General features: G+C 38.7%; 1 protein-coding gene across 1 annotated transcript in view; it reads left to right on the top strand.

Moving 5' to 3' along the window:
* itga1 (integrin, alpha 1) overlaps nucleotides 1-22,770 on the top strand; it is a 195,057-nt gene that overhangs the window by 11,314 nt on the left and 160,973 nt on the right. The window lies entirely within an intron of this gene.

Below are 22,770 nucleotides of genomic sequence, written 5' to 3'. Positions count from 1 at the left end.
CCTACCGATCTCAGGGCGGACACTCTAACCACTAGGGCACTGAGTAGGTGTCTACATTAGCTATATTAGCCTACTATCAAAATGACTATGTGTCGCAGGCTGACGCAAATCTTTGTTGACAGAAATGTTGGAATGATAAATGATAAATGGGTTATACTTGTATAGCGCTTTTCTACCTTCAAGGTACTCAAAGCGCTTTGACAGTATTTCCACATTCACCCATTCACACACACATTCACACGCTGATGGCGGGAGCTGCCATGCAAGGCGCTAACCAGCAGCCATCAGGAAATGCAATATTTATTCTACACATTTTTATAACATTGGAAAACATTAGTAAAACTTCTCAGAGGGTGAGATAACTCTTGGAAATTACTGTCTTAGAATGGCCAAAGGTATAGATGTGTGCGTCCAAGTTAAAGGAAACGGCAGGCTGTCTTCTTCTAATGGATTTATTACAATCTTTGCAAGCTTGGCTAACGTTTGCTGGGGTCTGGAACAGCATGGCTCACTAACAACTATCAGAAATGCAGCCAATATTACATACAGATAATGTGTCATGAAACATGGAAAAATATACTAAATACACAGAGGACATAAGTAAAGGAAATTAAATTAGCTCAAATATACCTACAAATGAGACATAATTATGCAATATGTACATACAGCTAGCCTAAATAGCATGTTAGCATTGATGAGCTTGCAGGCATGCAGTGACCAAATATGCCTGATTAGCACTCCATAACAAGTCAATAACATCAACAAAGCTCACCTTTGTGTATTCACGCGCAGTATGAAACGTTTGGTGGACAAAATGAGACAAAGAAGGAATGGCATGAAACATGTACATATACATGTAAACAAACTGTTGAGTCACAGTACACACAACTACGGTGATTTCAAGGGCCGCTGAATTTAGTAGGACAAAGTGGTGCTCGCCAAATACACTCATCAGAGAAGCATAAACACAGACATATTAAACAGGGGGCTTTCTAACACTTAAGAAGGTTTGTGTCGTGTTTGTCCTCCTACAGAAACCATATTAAAACAAAAAATATATTTTTCACCCCATTTTTTTTCCATTTCCATACATTTTAGAAAAAGCTCCATGGAGCCGCCAGGGCGCCGCTCAAGGTTGCTGACCCCCGAAAGAGTTGCTACACTATGAAAGGATGTCACTTTTGTCCTTATTAGTTCACTTTTTAACATTTAATCCCTCATTATGTCTTCTAATTGTGAGGCAAACCTTTCTGGGTGCAGTGTGTAAAAGAAAAGAAAAGTGAAAGTACTGTATATATTGGCTCCATGGTCCAAGATGCTCAATGATAAAGGTGGTCTCTTAGATTGAAACATTTAATCCCAATGAAAAACAAATACAAATTTGTGCTCCCCTTTACAGTGTATAAAACAATTACGGGGATATAAGGTGTTCTGTAATTTTTATTACCGTTTTGTTCAATTATTGTATTTATTCATTTTATTACAATGTTTTATATGTCCTTGATGTGTTTTGTGTACAGTGTAAGTCAAGGATGCGAACATCGATCAGCCGGATGAGACGGACATTGAAAGGCAATGGTGATATAAACGCCAAATCCACTCTGGCTAACACATTTATTTTTAGTATCCTGGCTGACAAGCTACCAGCTAATAATGTGTCTCTATATACAGTGTGGACCCGCTCCCTTAGGTTAATAACAATCACCTCCATTGCGGAAAATACACTGCATTTAGGTTGATAATAATCACTTCCATTGCGGCAAATACACTGCATTTAGGTTAATATTAATCACTTCCATTGCGGCAAATACACTGCATTTAGGTTAATAATAATCACTTCCATTGCGGCAAATACACTGCATTTGTTAGTATCTTAAATCTTATTACCAAGTAACATTATCACTGGAGGATGAGGCACAACATGTTACACAGAGAGCAAGCCTGGTACAGGCATGCTAATAGCTAATCTAACTGCTAAACTAACTTTACCGAACAGAATACGTGAGTGCTTAGTAAACTTCAAAAGTGTAGCTGGAACCACGTAAAAAGAGTCTAAAACTGTATTGTCAAACTGTCAATAGCACTCACCATAAACACCGTATTTTCAAGGCTATAAGCCGCTACTTTTTTCCAACGCTTTAAATCCAACGGCTAATAAAACGATGCGGAAAATGTATGGATTTTTTTGTTTGCCAACGTCCATAATGTTTGGTTTTCAACAAATAGTTTTCATACACCGACAGAGACACTGATAAGCTGTCTTATTGTTTGTGCTATGCTGCCATCTTTTGGACGAGTTCGCACACTGCAGGTTCTCCGGGTTGAAAATGTACTTCCTGTTTCGTGCCTTGAACCAGAAGTATATTACATTTCACACCTTCAGTAAAATGGGTCTAGCTGATTGGAGAGCTAGCTTCTGCAGCTAGTGGGTCTATGACGATAAATTCTGTTTTATTTGTTCATTTGTTTTACTGCCGTGTTACACTTAAGGTACATTTACAAAATATTTTGTATCGGTAAATATCTACGACAGTGCGGTTAATAGATGTAAATAGAGATGTCCGATAATATTGGCCTGTCGATATTATCGGCCGATAAATGCTTTAAAATGTAATTTTGGAAATTATTGGTATCGGTTTCATAAAGTAAAATTAATTACTTTTTAAAACACCGCTGTACGGAGCGGTACATATCCGGTAAAACACGGACGTAGGGCATACTTGCCAACCCTCCCGATTTCCCCGGGAGACTCCCGAATTTCAGTGCCCCTCCTGAAAATCTCCTGGGACAACCATTCTCCCGAATTTCTCCCGATTTCCACCCAGACAACAATATTGGGGGCGTGCCTTAAAGGCACTGCCTTTAGCGTCCTCTACAACCTGTCATCACGTCCGCTTTTCCTCCATACAAACAGCGTGCCAGCCCAGTCACATCATATATGCGGCTTTTACACACACATAAGTGAATGCAACCATACCTGGTCAACAGCCATACAGGTCACACTGAGGGTAGCGGTATAAACAACTTTAACACTGTTACAAATATGCGCCACACTGTGAACCCACACCAAACAAGAATGACAAACACATTTCGGGAGAACATCCGCACCGTAACACAACATAAACACAACAGAACAAATACCCAGAACCCCTTGCAGCACTAACTCTTCCGGGACACTACAATATACACCCCCCGCTACCACCAAACCACGCCCCACCCAAACCCCGCCCACCTCAACCCCGCACCTCAACCCGACGCCCCCCCCCCCCCCCACTCCCGAATTCGGAGGTCTCAAGGTTGGCAAGTATGCTCTAGTATACTCTGGACTGAAGCTGTGTGCCTTCATGGTTTTTGTAGCTGTTGTTTTGAGGCATGTTTAAAAAATAAAATAAAATAATGAACTTTGTGAAAGTCAAAGTATAGTATTTCCCATAGTTGTAATGGGTATCAGGATTATCTCAGGGAGAGCATGTCCCAAATTCCAAGCTGTTGTTTTGAGGCATGATAAAAAAAATAATGCACTTTGTGACTTCAATAATAAATATGGCAGTGCCATTTTGCCACTTTTTTCCATAACTGGAGTTGAAGGTGTTCTCTTATTTTGGAAAACCTTGTTTTTGATTGATTGATTGAAACTTGTATTAGTAGATTGCACAGTACAGTACATATTCCGTACAATTGACCACTAAATGGTAACACCCCAATAAGTTTTTCAACTTGTTTAAGTCGGGGTCCACGTTAATCAATTCATGGTAAAGTTACATTGTTTAATGCATCCAGCGGGGAATCACATCAAAATTAGGCATAATAATGTGTTAGTTCCACGAATGTATATATCGGTATCGGTTGATATCGGAATCGGTAATTAAGAGTTGGACAATATCGGAATATCGGATATCGGCAAAAAAGCCATTATCGGACATCTCTAGATGTAAACATAGGGCGCAGTTTCGGTATCGGAAAACCCTGATCGCAACTCAATAGTGTGAGTGACTTACGTGTTCCTTTGCTGTCGGCCAACTTTAGCTATAATTTCCGACTTACACCAAACCTCAATTTACATCAAGGTCGTAGGAATGGAACTCGTCCGGAACCTCAGGATAGCGACTCAGCACATAGTCCAAAATGTTGTGCTGAACACACGTTGTGTCGCAATTGTTTTGAAACAATTGAAGAATGGTAAATTTTGATATCCGTCCCTTAAAATGTCAAATATATACAGTAGTGTTCCAACTGCACCTCGGGCAGATTAGATTTGTTGTTGTAGGCATGCTGCTACAATGGACATAATACCACTCAGTTATCAAAAGTCACCAAAATTGTGGGTCACGTTGGGTTTGTTTTAAGAACTTCCTGTTTTTTGGGAGTTGCTGAACAGAAAGTCGGGTGTTGCCGAAGGGGTGGACAGTTCCTTTGAAGTCTTAGTGACTTACATGGAATTCCCTTTTTTTCTTTGTCACATTTCTACAGTTTACAATGAAATTAGTTTTAGAATTTTTTTTGCAGTACCCCGCTAACTGATTGGTGATAAAGTCCATTGAAACAACATAGCAACTGGTGCTATTGTACTGTAATGTATATTGAATTGCCGAATCCACACAGTACATGTGCATAGCAACAAATGGTTAGAAATGAACTCTGATTAAAAGGAGGGCTTATGAGGTGTCGAGTACAGATATGTCTTCGTCTGGTTTATGTTGGTGTTAAAAGCATAGGCGAGCGCTGTTCTCATCGACCAGGAAGGATCTGCTTTCTCTCACGGTTGACAGAAGACATGCTTGTTTGCCTCATGTTCTTCCCACCAGTGGCAGGGATAAGTCTCATCCCCGCTGGCAACAGTCATGTAGCACGGCCATGAGAACATGAGATCCTCTTACACCGTTGGTGGTCTTTAAAAGAGACCGTTGTGTTGCATTTGAGTTCACATCAGTGAAAACTAGGTTTTAAAAATGTCCATGTGACGGACCACACGTGGGAACATTTCCAATTTGTGGTAGAGCTTTGCTGTAACGTAGGAAGTCATTGTGGTTATCCTCAGTCTCGGCTCGCAACATTTACAAGCAGAGTTTGATAGATGTGAAGCTTAACAGGACAGGACGAGTTTAAGAACGAAGATTAGTTTTTGGATGAAGATTTGCATTACATATTTTCTATATTAAGACACTTTTGGTCCGCTTAGTGGCAGTAGACAACCAGTGCACATAATTTACTGTTTTTCCACAAGCCTAGGGATGTGTGTGTGGACCTTTTTTTATATTTGGCACAGGGGTTAGTGCAGTGGTTCTCAACCTTTTTTCAGTGATGTACCCCCTGTGAACATTTTTTTAATTCAAGTACCCCCTAATCAGAGCAGAGCATTTTTGGTTGAAAAAAAGAGATAAAGAAGTAAAATACAGCACTATGTCATCAGTTTCTGATTTATTCAGTTGTATAACAGTGCCAAATATTGCTCATTTGTTGTGGTCTTTCTTGAACTATTTGGAAAAAAAGATATAAAAATATCTAAAAACTTGTTAAAAATTAACAAGTGATTCAATTGTAAATAAAGATTTCTACACATAGAAGTAATCATCAACTTAAAGTGCCCTCTTTGGGGATTGTAATAGAGATCCATCTGGATTCATGAACTTAATTCTAAATATTTCTTCACAAAAAAATAAATCTTTAACATCAATATTTATGGAACATGTCCAAAAAAAATCTAGCTGTCAACATTGAATATTGCATTGTTGCATTTCTTTTCACAGTTCTTTTTGACAGACGTTTTAGTGAGGGTCAAACCATCATGGCATGGGGTAAACTCTGGGTTTATGGTAATGAATTGCATAGCCTACTTGATTTGATGTTCAGTTTATGAACTTACATTCATATTTTGTTGAAGTATTATTCAATAAATATATTTATAAAGGATTTTTTAATTGTTGCTATTTTTAGAATATTAAAAAAAAATCTCACGTACCCTTTGGCATACCTTCAAGTACCCCCAGGGGTACGCGTACCCCCATTTGAGAACCACTGGGTTAGTGCATGTGCCTCACAATACGAAGGTCCTGAGTAGTCCTGAGTTTAATCCCAGGCTCGGGATCTTTCTGTGTAAAGTTTGCATGTTCTCCCCTTGACTGCGTGGGTTCCCTCCAGGTACTCCGGCTTCCTCCCACTCCCAAAGACATGTACCTGGGGATAGGTTGATTGGCAACACTAAATTGGGTGGGTCCAGGGTGTACCCCGCCTTCTGCCCGAATGCATCTGAGATAGGCTCCAGCACCCCCCGCGACCCCAAAAAGGGACAAGCGGTAGAAAATGGATGGATGGATGGACGGTACCAATTCCTGATACCTGGGAATTGATACCGGTTTTTAGCGGTACAAATTTTTGGTACTTCTGTGTGTGTTCATGTGTTAATAAATGTTACTTTGTGCAATAATAAAATCTAAATGTTTTATCTGCTATTTAGCAGTGGTTTCTTGATTTCTTACACTTTTGAGTTCCATTTGCAAATATTTTATAGTAAAATTTGTTTGCTAAAATGTATATGCAGTTGTACAAAACCCAAAACCAGTGAAGTTGGCACGTTGTGTAAATCGTAAATAAAAACAAAATACAATGATTTGCAAATCCTTTTCAACCTATATTCAATTGAATAGACTGCAAAGACAAGATACTTAACGTTCGAACTGGAACACTTTTTTATTTTTTGCAAATATTATCTCATTCGGAATTTGGTGCCTGAAACGTTTCAAAAAAGCTGGCACAAGTGGCAAAAAAGACTGAGAAAGTTGAGGAATGCTCGTCAAACACTGATTTGGAACATCCCACAGGTGAACAGGCTAATTGGGAACAGGTGGGTGCCATGATTGGGTATAAAAGCAGCTTCCATGAAATGCTCAGTCATTCACAAACAAGGATGGGGCGAGGGTCACCACTTTGTGAACAAATGCGTGAGCATATTGTCAAACAGTTTAAGAACAACATTTCTCAACAAGCTATTGCAAGGAATTTAGGGATTTCACAATCTACGGTATGTAATATTATCAAAAGGTTCAGAGAATCTGGAGAAATCCCTGCACATAAGCGATGATACTACGGACCTTTGATCCCTCAGGCGGTACTGCATCAAAAGGCGACATCAGTGTGTAAAAGATATCAGCACATGGGCTCAGGAACACTTCAGAAAACCACCGTCAGTAACTACAGTTCGTTGCTACATCTGTAAGTGCAAGTTAAAACTCTACTACGCAAAGCGAAAGCCATTTATCAACAACACCCAGAAACGCTGCCGGCTTCGCTGGGCCCGAGCTCATCTAAGATGAGCTGATGCAAAGTGGAAAAGTGTTCTGTGGTTTGACGAGTCCACATTTCAAATTGTTTTTGGAAACTGTGGACGTTGTGTCCTCCGGACCAAGGCGGAAAGGAACCATCCACATTGTTATACTGTAGGTGCAAAGTTCAAAAGCCAGCATCAGTGATGGTATGGGGGTGTATAAGTGCCCAAGACATGGGTATCTTACACATCTGTGAAGGCACCATTAATGCTGAAAGGTACATACACGTTTTGAAGCAACATATGTTGCCCATCCTTTCTTGTGAAAGACTGAGCATTTTTTGGGAAGCTGTTTTTATACCCAATCATAGCACCCACCTGTTCCCAATTAGCCTGCACACCTGTGGGATGTTCCAAATAAGTGTTTGATGAGCATTCTTTAACTTTATCAGTATTTATTGCCACCTTTCCCAACTTCTTTGTCACGTGTTGCTGGCATCAAATTCTAAAGTTAATGATTATTTGCCAAAAAAAAAAAGTTTATCAGTTTGAACATCAAATATTTTGTCTTTGTAGCATATTCAACTGAATATGGGTTGAAAATGATTTGCAAATCATTGTATTCCGTTTATATTTACATCTAACACAATTTCCCAACTCACATGGAAACGGGGTTTGTACAACAGCGTGGCTTCATAGTAAAAGAGTGCGGGTACTAGACTGGCCTGCCTGTAGTCCAGACCTGTCTCCCATTGAAAATGTGTGGCGCAATATAAAGCCTAAAATACCGCAACGCAGACCCCGGACTGTTGAACAACTTAAGCTGTACATCAAGCAAGAATGGGAAATAATTCCACCTGAAAAGCTTTAAAAATTGGTCTGCTGATTTCCCAAACATTTACTGAGTTTTGTTAAAGGAAAGGCCATGTAACACAGTGGTAAAAATGCCCCTGTGTCAACTTTTTGCAATGTGTTGCTGCCATTAAATTCTAAGATAGTGATTATTTGCAAAAAAAAATTTCAGTTTCTCGGTTCGAACATTAAATATCTTGTCTTTGCAGTCTTTTCAATTGAATATTGGTTGAAAAGGATTTGCAAATCATTGTATTCTGTTTTTAGTTACGAATTACACAACGTGCCAACTTCACTGGTTTTGGGTTTTGTAATTCCGAGACGTTGGCTAGCAGTAGTGTATAGGCTACAATGTGTTGCTTTAGCCAGAAAATAGTCTTTGCCATTAGGCTGAATCTAGTATTGTGTTGTGTCATACACAGTGTTTATACTGTAAGTGTTGTACAAACGTACTTATTACACACCAGCTGTCTTATTGTAACTTGCATCTTAGTTGTACTGAAGTGGCATGTGTTTGGCAGTTACCCCTGCGTTTGCCCCTGTCAGCCACTGTAAAAATGAACACAGTACAGTTAAAATGGCCTGACTCTCAGGTCAGCAATCCCCAAGCTAGGAGAGAAAAAGCTAAATCTGTCAAAAGCTATTTTGGACTTAAACATGTGCAAAACACAGCTTTTTCAGCATAGCATCTCCCTGGTGTTCTTGTTCTTGTTTAGAATTGCCATTCTGAAAACTTGTCCAAAGTGTTCCCTTTTTAGTACAATTTCCGAGTGAATTCCTACCTGAAGAAATACAACAAATTAAATGTTCAAAATTAAAACAACATAAAAAAAGAACTATGGTGTCCTGTAGTAAACTTGAAGTAGTCTCTGTTGGTTATGCAGTAATTACTGTCTATGATTGGATCAGTAGAGTGCATCTCTAATGTGCACTCTTGTGGTTCCTCTCAACTGGCTGAGTTAAGTTTGCCATTGACGTCTGCATTTATTGAATTCATTGTATCACCAATCTGACAGTCATACCATTTTTAGGCTTCAGAGGCGATTTACATAGCGCCATATATAGTACGTTTACCAAGAACTGTCATCGACACAAACAGCAGCGGAAGATTCTTATGTGTACATTATACATTCCTCAGATGCTTGCTGTAGATAGATGTCTCTGGTAAGGAAAGGGAGGGTCGCCGGGGGGTCACTTAGCACGACGACTGACTCCATCTGCGAGTAAAGTGTCTCTGTCAGACTCTATGAAAACGAATTGGCTGTCTAAAAAGGAATTTTGTCTTCGTTAGCCACAGAAGGCTGATTGTGTTTTCTGGATATTCTAAGAACATACTTGCCTAAATTAGATAAGCGTGACTTGGACTCATTAGGGAGCCGGCAAACCTTATAGCTTGTCCGCTCCTAATGCCCTTCTGTCTGCAGATGGACGAAGAGGAAGGAAACTGTGATGAGAACATGTTACACACGTTATACAGTAGCTGGACTATTGGGCGACACCAGCTATGTGTACAAGGGCAACATTTATTTATACTGATCATAATTTGGATTAGAATGTTACTGTATACATGGATAATTATCCGATTATTTTTCGAAATAGAGCTGTTCTATGCCCGCCATGTCGTGATATGTACAGATTTCCGTATTTTCTGTTCTCACAGATGTTACGACATTCTGTGTACATGCCTGAGGCTAGCAGTTAGCTCTTGGAGTAGCTATAAGGCCGTGAATAAAACAGCTTCTTTTTTTGTTGTTACATCCACACATGACACTCCAGACCATACGTTTGCTTTAGAGCAGGGGTTTCAAACATTATGCCCGCGGGCTGGTTCAGGCCCGCGAACAGGTTTTATCCAGCCCGCGGGATGAGTTTGCAAAGTATAAAAATTAGCGGAAATTTTTGAATGAAAGAAACTGCTGTTGTAAATGTGTCCAGTAGATGTCGCAATAGCAATTCTTTGTATCTATGTAGATTATGCTATATATGTAAAAAAAAACAAAAAACACATGAAGTTAGTACATCAGTACATTGTGTAATTTGATATTGATATTATTTTTTTCATCATAATAGATTGAAAATTAACACCAATGAGTTGACTGATGAACATTATCGCATCATTTATTCAGAAAGTATAAATAACGACAAATAAAGGTAGAATACTATTAACCGCGACATGTAAGTGTAAAAAAACCCCAACAACATTATGATTTGTACATTTTCAGAATGTGCTTGTTCTATTTTTAAACAAAGAAAACAATCTGAAGTTGTCTTTATTTTTAAGTTATCGTGCTTTGATTTTACCAGTCCGGCCCACTTGGGAGTAGATTTTTCTCCAGGTGGCCCCCGATCTAAAATGAGTTTGACACCACTGCTTTAGAGCAATGAACTCAACAGTATATAACGCTACTTCTGTACATGTTGGATATAGGGAGACAGCAACAAGATAATCGCTTCATTCCGAGACTTTTAAATTTAGTCCCCCTTCAACCACCAAAGTTTAGCTGACGTAACAGATATGCGCAGTAAGGATCATTTTGACCCGAACCTGGGAGGAAGTGTTTACATGCGCTCCAATCTGAATGACTATTGGCATAAACCAGCCGTCTTGATCGGAACAAAATTTTGATCCAAACGTGTGTGATCGGGTCAGAATATTCCAAAGAGCGTTTTTACATGAAGCATTTTTATTCCGTTTAGGGTTTTAATCTGATTTGTTGTGTCCATGTGCACATAGCTATTGTTGTAGCTAAGCTAAGATATAAAAGTACTGAATTTATTATCCATCGCTAGACAGGAGTGTTCTGCAAATAGTCAAAGATCCTATGTATATGCCTTTTTCAGGAAATGTACCTTCTTGGAACCTTTACCTACTGGCTGCCACAACAACTTCCAGTCAGGATTTCGACCTCTTCATAGCACAGAGACGGCCCTTCTTAAAGTTATAAATGACATCCGTCTAAACACAGACTCTGGCAAAACTTCAGTATTAATGCTTTTGGACCTCAGTGCTGCATTTGACACTGTCGACCACTCAATACTTTTGGACAGGTTGGAAAACTGGGTGGGGATCTCAGGCACAGTTTTAAGCTGGTTCAAGTCATATCTACAAGATAGGAACTATTTTGTTTCCATTGGTGACTTTGTATCAGAACCAACCAACGTAACGTGTGGAGTCCCCCAAGGTTCAATCTTGGGGCCGACTTTATTTAACATCTATATGCTCCCACTAGGACAAATCATGCAAAATAATAACATTGACCATCATTGCTATGCCGATGACACCCAAATCTATGTAGCGCTATCACCAAATGACTATCGCCCCATAGATCTTCTGTGCCAGTGCATTGAGCAAGTCAAACACTGGATGTGCCAAAATTTCCTACAACTAAATGAAGATAAAACTGAGATAATTGTTTTTGGTGCTAAAAAAAGAAAGGTTTAAAGTCATCCAACACCTTCAATCACTGTCCCTGAAAACCTCAAATAAAGCCAGAAATCTTGGGGTTATTTTAGATTCTGATTTACATTTCGACAGTCACATCAAATCAGTAACAAAATCGGCCTACTATCACCTCAAAAATGTAAAAAGACTTAGAGGGCTCATGTCAGCTCAAGACTTAGAAAAACTTGTACATGCCTTTATTACCAGTAGGCTAGACTATTGTAATGGTCTCCTTGCAGGTCTTCCCAAAAAAACTGTCAGGCAGCTACAGCTTGTTCAGAACGCTGCTGCTAGAGTTCTAACAAAGACCAAAAAATGTGAGCACATTACACCAATTCTTAAATCCTTACATTGGCTCCCTGTACATCAGAGAATAGATTTCAAAATCCTCCTGCTCACATATAAATCACTACATGGTCTAGGGCCCAAGTATATCACTGATATGCTCCCACTATATATGCCCTCTAGATCACTAAGATCTTCTGAGACCAATCTGTTAGCGGTTCCAAGAGTAAACTCAAATCAAGGGAGATCATCATTCAGTCACTATGCAACACATAGCTGGAATAAAGTTCCTGAAGATGTCAGACTCTCCCCAACTCTCACTACTTTTAAAACTAGACTGAAGACTTTTATGTTCACCTTAGCTTTCAGCTAAATCTTTTAATCTTTTAACTTTTAACGTCTGCACTGTTTTTATTTTTATTGTCTGCATTTTAATTTTGCTTTTATTTTCTTTCATTTCACTTTGTTGTCTGTGAAGCACTTTGAGTCTGCCTTGTGTATGAAAAGCGCTATACAAATAAAGTTGCCTTGCCTTGCCTTGCCTTTAGTTCCTGGAACTAGAGGTTCCTGCGTACGTGTGTGGTTTGTGTTTCCGCCACATTCCACAGTTCAGGGTAGTTTATGCAAATCAGGCCGATGACGTATGGAGGAGTAGCATAGTACCCCAGTAGGCACAAGTCTTTGAAACAACGTTGATCATACATACTTCTCCTTTAAAACTGACTTCGAAACAATGTTGCAAAATAGTTGTATTTGTAAATTGAGATAACATTAATGTCTAACATTTGATCAACATTGTTGGTTGGGAAATGACCAAAATTCAATGGTCAAATCAATGTCAGAAACAGACATTAAATAAACATTGTAAAAAAGCATGTTGTTTCAACATTGTATTTTTGTTGTAGAATATTGGTTGAAATATGACTAAAATTCAATAATCAAATCAACATCAGAACCCGTCATTGATTAAACGTCAGAAAGAAAGTTGTTTCAACTTTATGTTGAAGTTGCTCAAAGTCAGGACTTAAAGGCCTACTGAAATGACATTTTTTTATTCAAACGGGGATAGCAGATCCATTCTATGTGTCATACTTGATAATTTCGCGATATTGCCATATTTTTGCTGAAAGGATTTAGTAAAGAACATCGACGATAAAGTTCACAACTTTTGGTCGCTGATAAAAAAAAGCCTTGCCTATACCGGAAGTAGCGTGACGTCACAGGAGGAAGGGCTGCTCACATTTTCCCATTGTTTACAATGCAGCGAGAGAGATTCGGACCGAGAAAGCGACGATTACCCCATTAATTTGAGCGAGGATGAAAGATTCGTGGATGAGGAACGTGAGAGTGAAGGATTAGAATGCAGTGCAGGACGTATCTTTTTTCGCTCTGACCGTAACTTAGGTACAAGGGTTCATTGGATTCCACACTTTCTCCTTTTTCTATTGTGGATCACGGATTTGTATTTTAAACCACCTCGGATACTATAACCTCTTGAAAATGAGAGTCGAGAACGCGAAATGGACATTCACAGTGACTTTTATCTCCACGACAATACATCGGCGAACACTTTATTTACTTTATTTACCCAGGTATTTTTTGTTGAAAACGCAGTGGGGTATTTCATTTCCCAGGGTAAATGCATACTTGCCAACCTTGAGACCTCCGATACCGGGAGGTGGGGGGTGGGGGTGTGTGTGTGTGTGGACGGGCGTGGTCGGGGGTGGGGCAGGGGCGTGGTTGGGGGCGTGGTTAAGAGGGGAATATATTTAAGCTAGAATTCACCAACTCAAGTATTTCATATATATTGGCAAGGTTGGCAAGTATGATATACACACACATATATATACACACACACACACACACACACACATATATATATATATATATATATATATATATATATATATATATATATATATATATATATATATATATATATATATATATATATATATATATATATATATATATATATATATATATATATATATATAAAAATATATATATTAATATATATATATATATATGGGGGGGGGCTTGGTCGGGGTGGGGGGCGTGGTTAGGGGCGTGGTTAAGAGGAGAGTATATTTACAGCTAGAATTCACCAACTCAAGTATTTCATATATATATATATATATACTTGACTTTCAGTGAATTCTAGCTATATATATATATATATATATATATATATATATATATATATATATATATATATATATATATATATATATATATATATATATATATATATATTTTTTTTTATTATTATATATATAAATAAAAGAAATACTTGAATTTTAGTGTTCATTTATTTACACATATACACACAACACTCATCTACTCATTGTTGTACTTGAAAGTACAATGCTTTGTTAAGGGTTGAATTGGCCATCCTCTTTCTATTCTCTGTCACTATTTTTCTAACCATGCTGAACACCCTCTCTGATGATGCATTGCTGTGTGGCACGCACAAAAGTGCTTTCATCAAATGCACGAGAGTGTGGAATCTTCCATCTCTCCCTAGCATGGCCCAAAACTTTGTCCTGTTTACATCTGCTGTGACAACTAGAAACGCACGAGCCTCCACCAGGGGGCAGTGTAGCGTACCCAGATTTCATATAAAGCCATAAAGGAATGGAACGACCTCACAACAAACTTAAAAAGTCTAACAGATTACTCTTCATTCACAATTGAAGTTAAAAAGTGGCTTTGGAGCAATCAAAGCTGCTCACACGGTCACTAAGATGGGCATTATGTTTGACACATCAACCTAATGTGTATTATATTTATCCATGAGAGCATTTTTTATTGTAAATTGTGAGGTGTGTCTGTTAAAATCATGGTTGTTTTTACAAATGATGACAGATGTGAACAAAAGCATGTATTGTCTTTGTGTGATGATGTAAATGAGGTGTGGTTGTATTGTATATTAAGTATGTGTCCATGAAAGGGCATTTTATGACTTTTTTCTTAATACTTGTGTACGATTTTATTGTCATAATTTTATTGCATGATTTTTGTATCCCTTTAATTTAGGTAGCCAGGGACTGCAGATGGAAATGAGCTATTTAGCTATAATCTGGTACAGAACATATCTGTCTTTGAGTTTAATGTTTCTGTACATTGTCCCTTCAAATAAAGACTAAACTAAAACCGGTCAATCCTTGCTTCCTGGGGAAGATCTTCCCTGGCAAGCAATTGGTACTCCAGTACTTGTACCCGGAGGCTGGTCAGGTCCAATCGCAGCTGCGGCAGACTTTTTTTTTTTGGGCCGTGGCCTTCAGCTCCGGCTGAATTTTGAGTTTGTCGGGAGAAAATCCCTGTCGGGAGGTTGTCGGGAGAGGCGCTGAATATCGGGATCCTCCCGCTAAAAACGGGAGGGTTGGCAAGTATGATATATATATATATATATATATATATATATATATATATATATATATATATATATATATATATATATATATATATATATATATATATATATGTATATATATGTATATATATGTATATATATATATATATATATATATATATATATATATATATATATATGTATATATATATATATATATATATATATATATATATATATATATATATATATAAATATATATATATATATATATATGTATGTATATGTATATGTATGAAATACTTGACTTTCAGTGAATTCTAGCTATATATATATATATATATTTATTTTATTATACATGTAAATAAAATAAATACTTGAATTTAAGTGTTCTGGAGGCTATCCAGTAGATAGCAGTATTGTCCTTTTTAAGAGTGTCACAACATTGCTGTTTACGGCAGAAGAACTGCTTTACGGTAGACTAAACGTGACCGCTGTTGTTGTGTGTTGTTACCGCGCTGGGAGGACGTTAATGAAACTGCCTAACAATAAACCCACATAAGAAACCAACAACTCGCCCTTGATCATTCTACAGTTATGACGTCATTGGGCAGGTAAGCTGTTTATATTGTGGGAAAGCGGACGTGAGAACAGGCTGTCCCCACTCAGGTCCGCATTGAGCTGGAGGGGGCCTGGCCTCCAGCTCCGGCTGAATACCGGGAGTTTGTCGGGAGAAAATTTCTGTCGGGAGGTTATCGGGAGAGGCGCTGAATACCGGGAGTCTCCCGCTAAAAACGGGAGGGTTGGCAAGTATGGTAAATGGGAACGTTCCTTTAAATTTCCTGCGGTGGAAAAGAGCGTTATGACAAGCGTGCTCACTCCCAATTTTTGGACTCAACTTGCGGATCGGTTTTACGTCATTCACAGGCCATATTTGTCCCTTGGGTTGCATGTTGAGTAGTCGTACCCTACGCAGTATGTTGTTCTCAGAGGTGCATGACAGGCCTGAGAGGATGGTGAAGGTCGAAGGGTGGAGATAGGTGGGGAAATGCCCTAAACACTAATCAGACTCTTCCTGAGTCTCTGTTGGTGATATCTGCTGTAGAGCTGAGGACAGGAAGGACTTGCATAAACAGTCACTGGCAGTTCCTGAGGCATGCACGTTGTGGGCATTTGTTGTCTGCATACATTGTCTAAGCTCACATGTATGTACACGCGTGATATACGGCAATAACTGCCGGACAGCTTGTTTATAGAAACCATCATAATATATAAACGTGGACATGGAGAAGGATAACCGTGAACAACGCTGCTCTGTGGTTTTCCTGGAACTGATACAAGCATGTGTGCGTTTGTGTGGCCAATCAGGATAATTGAAATAACACAGGGCTAAAATTGGTAAGGCGGGTTTAAGCATGCGTTATTTTAGGGTCTTATAGGATAACTAACACATGCGTTATACATCCCAACACTGTGCACATATTTCAGCTTGTTAACTAGAGGCTCTGTCGGCACCCAATAAGAATGTTACAGGGATTTTTTTGCGAGAGCTATCCAGCTGGTGGTCATGAATGGGGAGGTGTGGGGGGGTCTGCCTCATGTTTCAGTGTGTAAACCTGAACATGGACTCAAGAATAGCTTGCATTTTTAGACAGTTTTTCCCCGTTGTAAAGAATGACAATTCAATTACTCAGTTCCAGGGTCAAACTGTTGCCGTCCTAATGTTCCGACTTGTTAGGCCAGGCCATTCTTTGTTTTAGCTTTTGGGTGTTTGTCCTGTGTTTTTGGTTTCACTTCCAGTTTTAGGCTCTTATTTTAGTTCCACTTCCTGTTTTGTTTGTATTCTGTTGCCCTAACTTTAATCTTTCTGAGCGCTTCCCTCCTCACCTACGGCTTGTTTGTATCTCACCTGCGGTTGGAGGGCTATTTAAGCCAGTCTCTTTTCTTAGTAGGTTGTGGGATCATTCCAAATGTTTGGTGCCTTGGTGTTAAGAGGAACTTTCAGGGTTAGTGGCATTTTTTCACTTCTTGTTTTGCATTTTTTTCTTTTTAAATTTTTTTTTGTTATTTTACTTGCACAGTTTCCCTGTGCTTGCTTTTGTGCAAATTTCTGTTGCACACTGCCTTGGATTTTTTGGACCTTTTGACATTAAATACCAATTTACCTGCACATTGCCCGCTGTCCTCTGCTTTTTAGTGCCACGACCTCCGCTACAAAGAGCATTCCTAAGACCTAAACCCTTAAATAATTGCACAGACAATATAAAGGGTATTTCACTGAGTTTAACAATCATGAAAAATTATGTAAGGCAATTTTATGACCCCTTGCAAGCTGTTGCCGTTGTAAAACTTTTAATAACTGTTAGCAATGTTTTTAATTTTGACAATCTTAACTTTTATATCACCGTAAAAAAACTAAGCCACTATAATGGTATGTTTTCATCTACAAAACCATTCTGGGTATCACTCCATCTTATCTGTCTTGTCTTTTAACAAAGAAACAAGGAAGTCACAATCTTCGTTCAATGAATGTTCTGCAATTTGTCGTCCCCAAAGTAAGAACTGAACTGGGCAAGAAAGCATTTAGGTTTTCAGCAGCGAAGGCTTGGAATAACCTACAATCGAATATTAAACTTCAAACCCTTGTTACGTTGAATGAGTTTAAAGCTTCTGTGAAAGGACTGCAGTCTACCTTGTCTGTATGCACTTGTGTTATGTGATCAAGTTTTAATGTCGTAAATGTGATGTTTTATGTATTTGTTTACTGTTTTTAATGTAACCTTGCTGCTGCCCTCTTGGCTAGGTCTCCCTTGGAAAAGAGATCTTTGATCTCAATGGGATTTTACCTGGTTAAATAAAGGCTTATAATAATAATAATAATAATAATAAAAATTATAAAACAGCATTATGACAAGTGACATTTTACTCAAGGAATTAATAAAAAAAACATTAATAATCTGTTCCAGGGTCAAACTCTTGTCATCATAAGACAACTCAATGACTGTACTGACTATGTTCTAAATAGCATTGTTACACTCTTAACTGTCATGCAAGCGTAAAAGGAAGTTAGCTACTGTAAAAATAATAAAACAGTATACATTAGCTTTAGTAAAAAGTGAACATTTCCATGGGAATGAAAAAAATAAAGTAGTAATTATTTAGTCCAGGGTTAAACTTTTCTTTATTTTTGATTTTTGTTTAACGCTATATGTTTTGTTAGAACCTGTTGAAGATGACAATAAAGGTTTTTCAATCAATCAATCAATCAATCAATCAATCAATCAATCAATCAATCAATCAATCAATCAATCAATCAATCAATCAATCAATCAATCAATCAAACTTTAATTGTATTTTAACACTTATAGCCATTATAGTGTAAAAAAAGTTAACGACTGTTAAAAGTAAAATATACACACATTAAAACACTTAACAATTTTGACTGGCTAAATTGGGGCCCTACGCAGAAATGTATTTTGAGCCCTCTCCATTACAAATTATTTTTCACACTTTTTATCTGTGTGAAAGGATTTTCATACTTGTTGCATGTTTTGAACTAAAACTAATTCCTGGGAAAGAAATTGTTAAGTAATATCTTTTTGTGCAAAATAGCACATTAAACATACTTAAGTCATGATTTACTAAAAGGTTGCATGTACTAAAACATGTGCAAACTTGATAGCACACGCAAAGCTGATCTACTAAACGTGTGCAAAGTGGATTGCGTCTGTTAATCCATTTTCCTCTCTATCTTTATTAGAATGCATAATATATGTTTTCTGCAACAAGCCTGCCATCTCTGCATCTTGGGGTTCGTCACCAACAAATCCTGACAATATATTTTTCAATGACGGAGTAGAAAGGGGCTAGGAACACGTTTCTGGTAAAAAAAAAAAAAAAAAGCATATATTGGACAGCGTGGCGCAATTTAGAGAGTGGCCGTGCCAGAAACCTGAGGGTTCCTGGTTCAATCCCCAGCTTCTACCATCCTAGTCACGTCCATTGTGTCCTTGAGCAAGACACTTCACCCTTGCTCCTGATGGGTCGTGGTTAGCACCTTGCATGGCAGCTCCCGCCATCAGTGTGTGAATGTGTGTGTGAATGGGTAAATGTGGAAATAGTGTCAAAGCGCTTTGAGTACCTTAAAGGTAGAAAAGCGCTATACAAGTATAACCCATTTACAATTTATTTATATGAAGCAACCTGTCTTTCATGAATTGACATTTTACATGCGCTTATTCATGCAAAACGTGTGATTAGACTTAGAGGCCTACTGAAACCCACTACTACCGACCACGCAGTCTGATAGTTTATATATCAATGATGAAATCTTAACATTGCAACACATGCCAATACGGCCGGGTTAGATTAGTAAAGTGCAATTTTAAATTTCCCGCGAAATATCCTGCTGAAAACGTCTCGGTATGATGACGTTTGCGCGTGACGTCACGGATTGAACAGAAGTATTGGGACACCATTGTGTCCCAATACAAACAGCGTCTGTTTTCATCGAAAAATTCCACAGTATTCTGGACATCTGTGTTGGTGAGTCTTTTGCAATTTGTTTAATGAACAATGAAGACAGCAAAGAAGAAAGCTGTAGGTGGGATCGGTGTATTAGCGGCTGGCTGCAGCAACACAACCAGGAGGACTTTGAGTCGGATAGCAGACGCGCTATCCGACGCTAGCCGCCGACCGCACCGATGATCGGGTGAAGTCCTTCGTTGCGCCGTCAATCGCTGGAACGCAGGTGAGCACGGGTCGTGCTGAGCAGATGAGGGCTGGCGTAGGTGGAGAGCTAATGTTTTTAGCATAGCTCTGTCGAGGTCCCGTAGCTAAGTTAGCTTCAATGGCGTCGTTAGCAACAGCATTGCTAGGCTTCGCCAGGTTGGACAGCATTAACTGTGTGGTTACAGGTCCAGGGTTTGGTTCGGTGTCTCCTGATAGTAGAAGTAATAGTAGTATTGTTGATCTTCTGTCTATCCTTCCAGTCAGGGGCATGTTTCTTCTGTTTCTATCCGCAGTTAAGCACAATGCTATCATGTTAGCTCTGAAGCTAAAGTGCTTCACCGATGTATTGTCGTGGAGATAAAAGTCACTGTGAATGTCCATTTCGCGTTCTCGACTCTCATTTTCAAGAGGATATAGTATCCGAGGTGGTTTAAAATACAAATCCGTGATCCACAATAGAAAAAGGAGAACGTGTGGAATCCAATGAGCCCTTGTACCTAAGTTACGGTCAGAGCGAGAAAAAAAAACACCCTGGCGTCCTGCACTGCACTCTAATCCTTCACTCTCACTTTCCTCATCCACAAATCTTTCATCCTCGCTCAAATTAATGGGGTAATCGTCGCTTTCTCGGTCTGAATTGCTCTCGCTGCTGGTGTAAACAATGTGCAGATGTGAGGAGCTCTTCAACCTGCGACGTCACGCTACTTCCGGTACAGGCAAGGCTTTTTTATCAGCAACCAAAAGTTGCGAACTTTATCGTCGATGTTCTCTACTAAATCCTTTCAGCAAAAATATGGCAATATCGCGAAATGATCAAGTATGACACATAGAATGGACCAGCTATCCCCGTTTAAATAAGAACATTTCATTTCAGTAGGCCTTTAGACTTAGACTTAGACAAACGTTAATGATCCACAAGGGAAATTGTTCCACACAGTAGCTCAGTTACAAAGGATGGAAAGTGTAAGGATGGAACGGACAATGCAGGTATAAAATACACTAAAAATGTACCGTAGTAGCAATATAAAATATAACGTATATGTAATATTTACATAATATATGTACTGTATATGAGATATACTGATATATTATATTATATGACAGGGGTGGGCAATTAATTTTTACCGGGGGCCGCATGAGCAACCCGAGCACTGCTGGAGGGCCACATCGACAATATTTCAATTAAATTTTGCTCAATATTATTTTTGATATATACCGTAAGATAAATAATAATAATAATAATAATAATAATAATAATAATAATAATAATAATAATAATAATAATTAATAATAATAGCAATACTTCAACATAGTGTGTGTAACAGCATTCCATGACTAATATAAATAAATTAACATTAATAATAAATTACAGTAAAATAAGCACACGTATGACTGAGGAGTCATAGTGTAACTTTGTGTGGTGTTTGAGTTGTCCGACTTTTTGTGTGGCCATAAACGCAACAGTGGTTTAGTGGTATGCGTGTTGGTGACAGATGACAAGTTGGTTTTTGCCTGGTTTGTACGGCAGAAAATGACTAGTTTATCGAAATAGAAGTGTTTTACTCATGTTTTTGGTGTGGTTATGGCCGAATATAAACAGTTTTGCTCAATAAAGTGATCGATATAATTCCTGTCCTCGAAGCATCTCGATAGACGTTACAATAATTGAACGGTGTTCAATTGAACGGTGTTGACGAACACCGTTAGGGCCGCTTGTTGTCACTGTCACTCAGAGTTGCATTGCATAATTACATAGAATAAATATGTTTATTTTGTTTAGAATTCAGATGGGATTTGATTTGGTGCGCGGCATATATTTGCTGTGCGCAGCGGACGCTTGAGCAGTGCGCAATTGCGCAGGCACGCACCTTAGAGGGAACGTTGCTTGGCAGTCCATGTCTTGTTGGAAACACGGCATTCATCATCAACTTTTCTCTTTTTAGCGTCTCGGGTGTAAACCGTGCATCACTTGTCGCTGCTTGTGCACCTTCACTCGCAGGTTACACACGGACACACGCCCATAAATAATACTTTTCAAAATAAAAGCAGCACAGTTGTATTGCGCGCACGACATAGATGTTTTTTCAACTTTATTTTGTAATTTGTGATTGCAGCTGTTCACATTCACTCACAATCACGCACACGCATACGTCCACACGGAAGTAATACAAATAACGATTTTCAAAACAAAAGCAGCACCGTTGTATTGCACACTGGACATAGATACTTTTTAAAATTTATTTTGTAATTTATAATTGGCCTCACGCGGGCCGGACAGGGACGCACAAAGGGCCGGATGCGGGCCGCGGGCCGCAGAATGCCCAGGTCTGTTATATGACATGTTTATATCATATATACAATATATTACAATTACCACGTACAATTTTACAGTATATGTAACAGCTGCAGCATAAAATAGATCCGTGTGATCTTTATAATGTGAAGCTTTACTTTTCCATATCCATGATGGTAAGTTTGACACTGGAACTAATTAGTGAATTAGTGAAGTGAATTATATTTATATAGCGCTTTTCTCTAGTGACTCAAAGCACTTTACACTGTGAAACCCAATATCTAAGTTACATTTTTAACCCAGTGTGGGTGGCACTGTGAGCAGGTGGGCAAAGTGTCTTGCCCAAGGACATTAGGATGGCAGAAGCGGGGATCGAACCTGGAACCCTCAAGTTACTGGCACGGCCACTCTACCAACCGCGCTATTTTTCTATCCGTTATTTCCTTTTGGAAAAACAATAAAAATGAAATCCAAATTAAAGTTTCTTTATCGAGGTGTTCCCCATGCAATGGCAGACCAAGCCCACTTAAGAGCGGGTCCTGCCCCCCAGC

The sequence above is a fragment of the Entelurus aequoreus genome, linkage group LG21 (genome assembly GCF_033978785.1).
Source record: "Entelurus aequoreus isolate RoL-2023_Sb linkage group LG21, RoL_Eaeq_v1.1, whole genome shotgun sequence".
NCBI classification, from domain to species: Eukaryota; Metazoa; Chordata; class Actinopteri; order Syngnathiformes; family Syngnathidae; genus Entelurus; species Entelurus aequoreus.
Note: the sequence above shows the minus strand (reverse complement) of the source record. Positions and strands in the feature narration are given on the sequence as shown.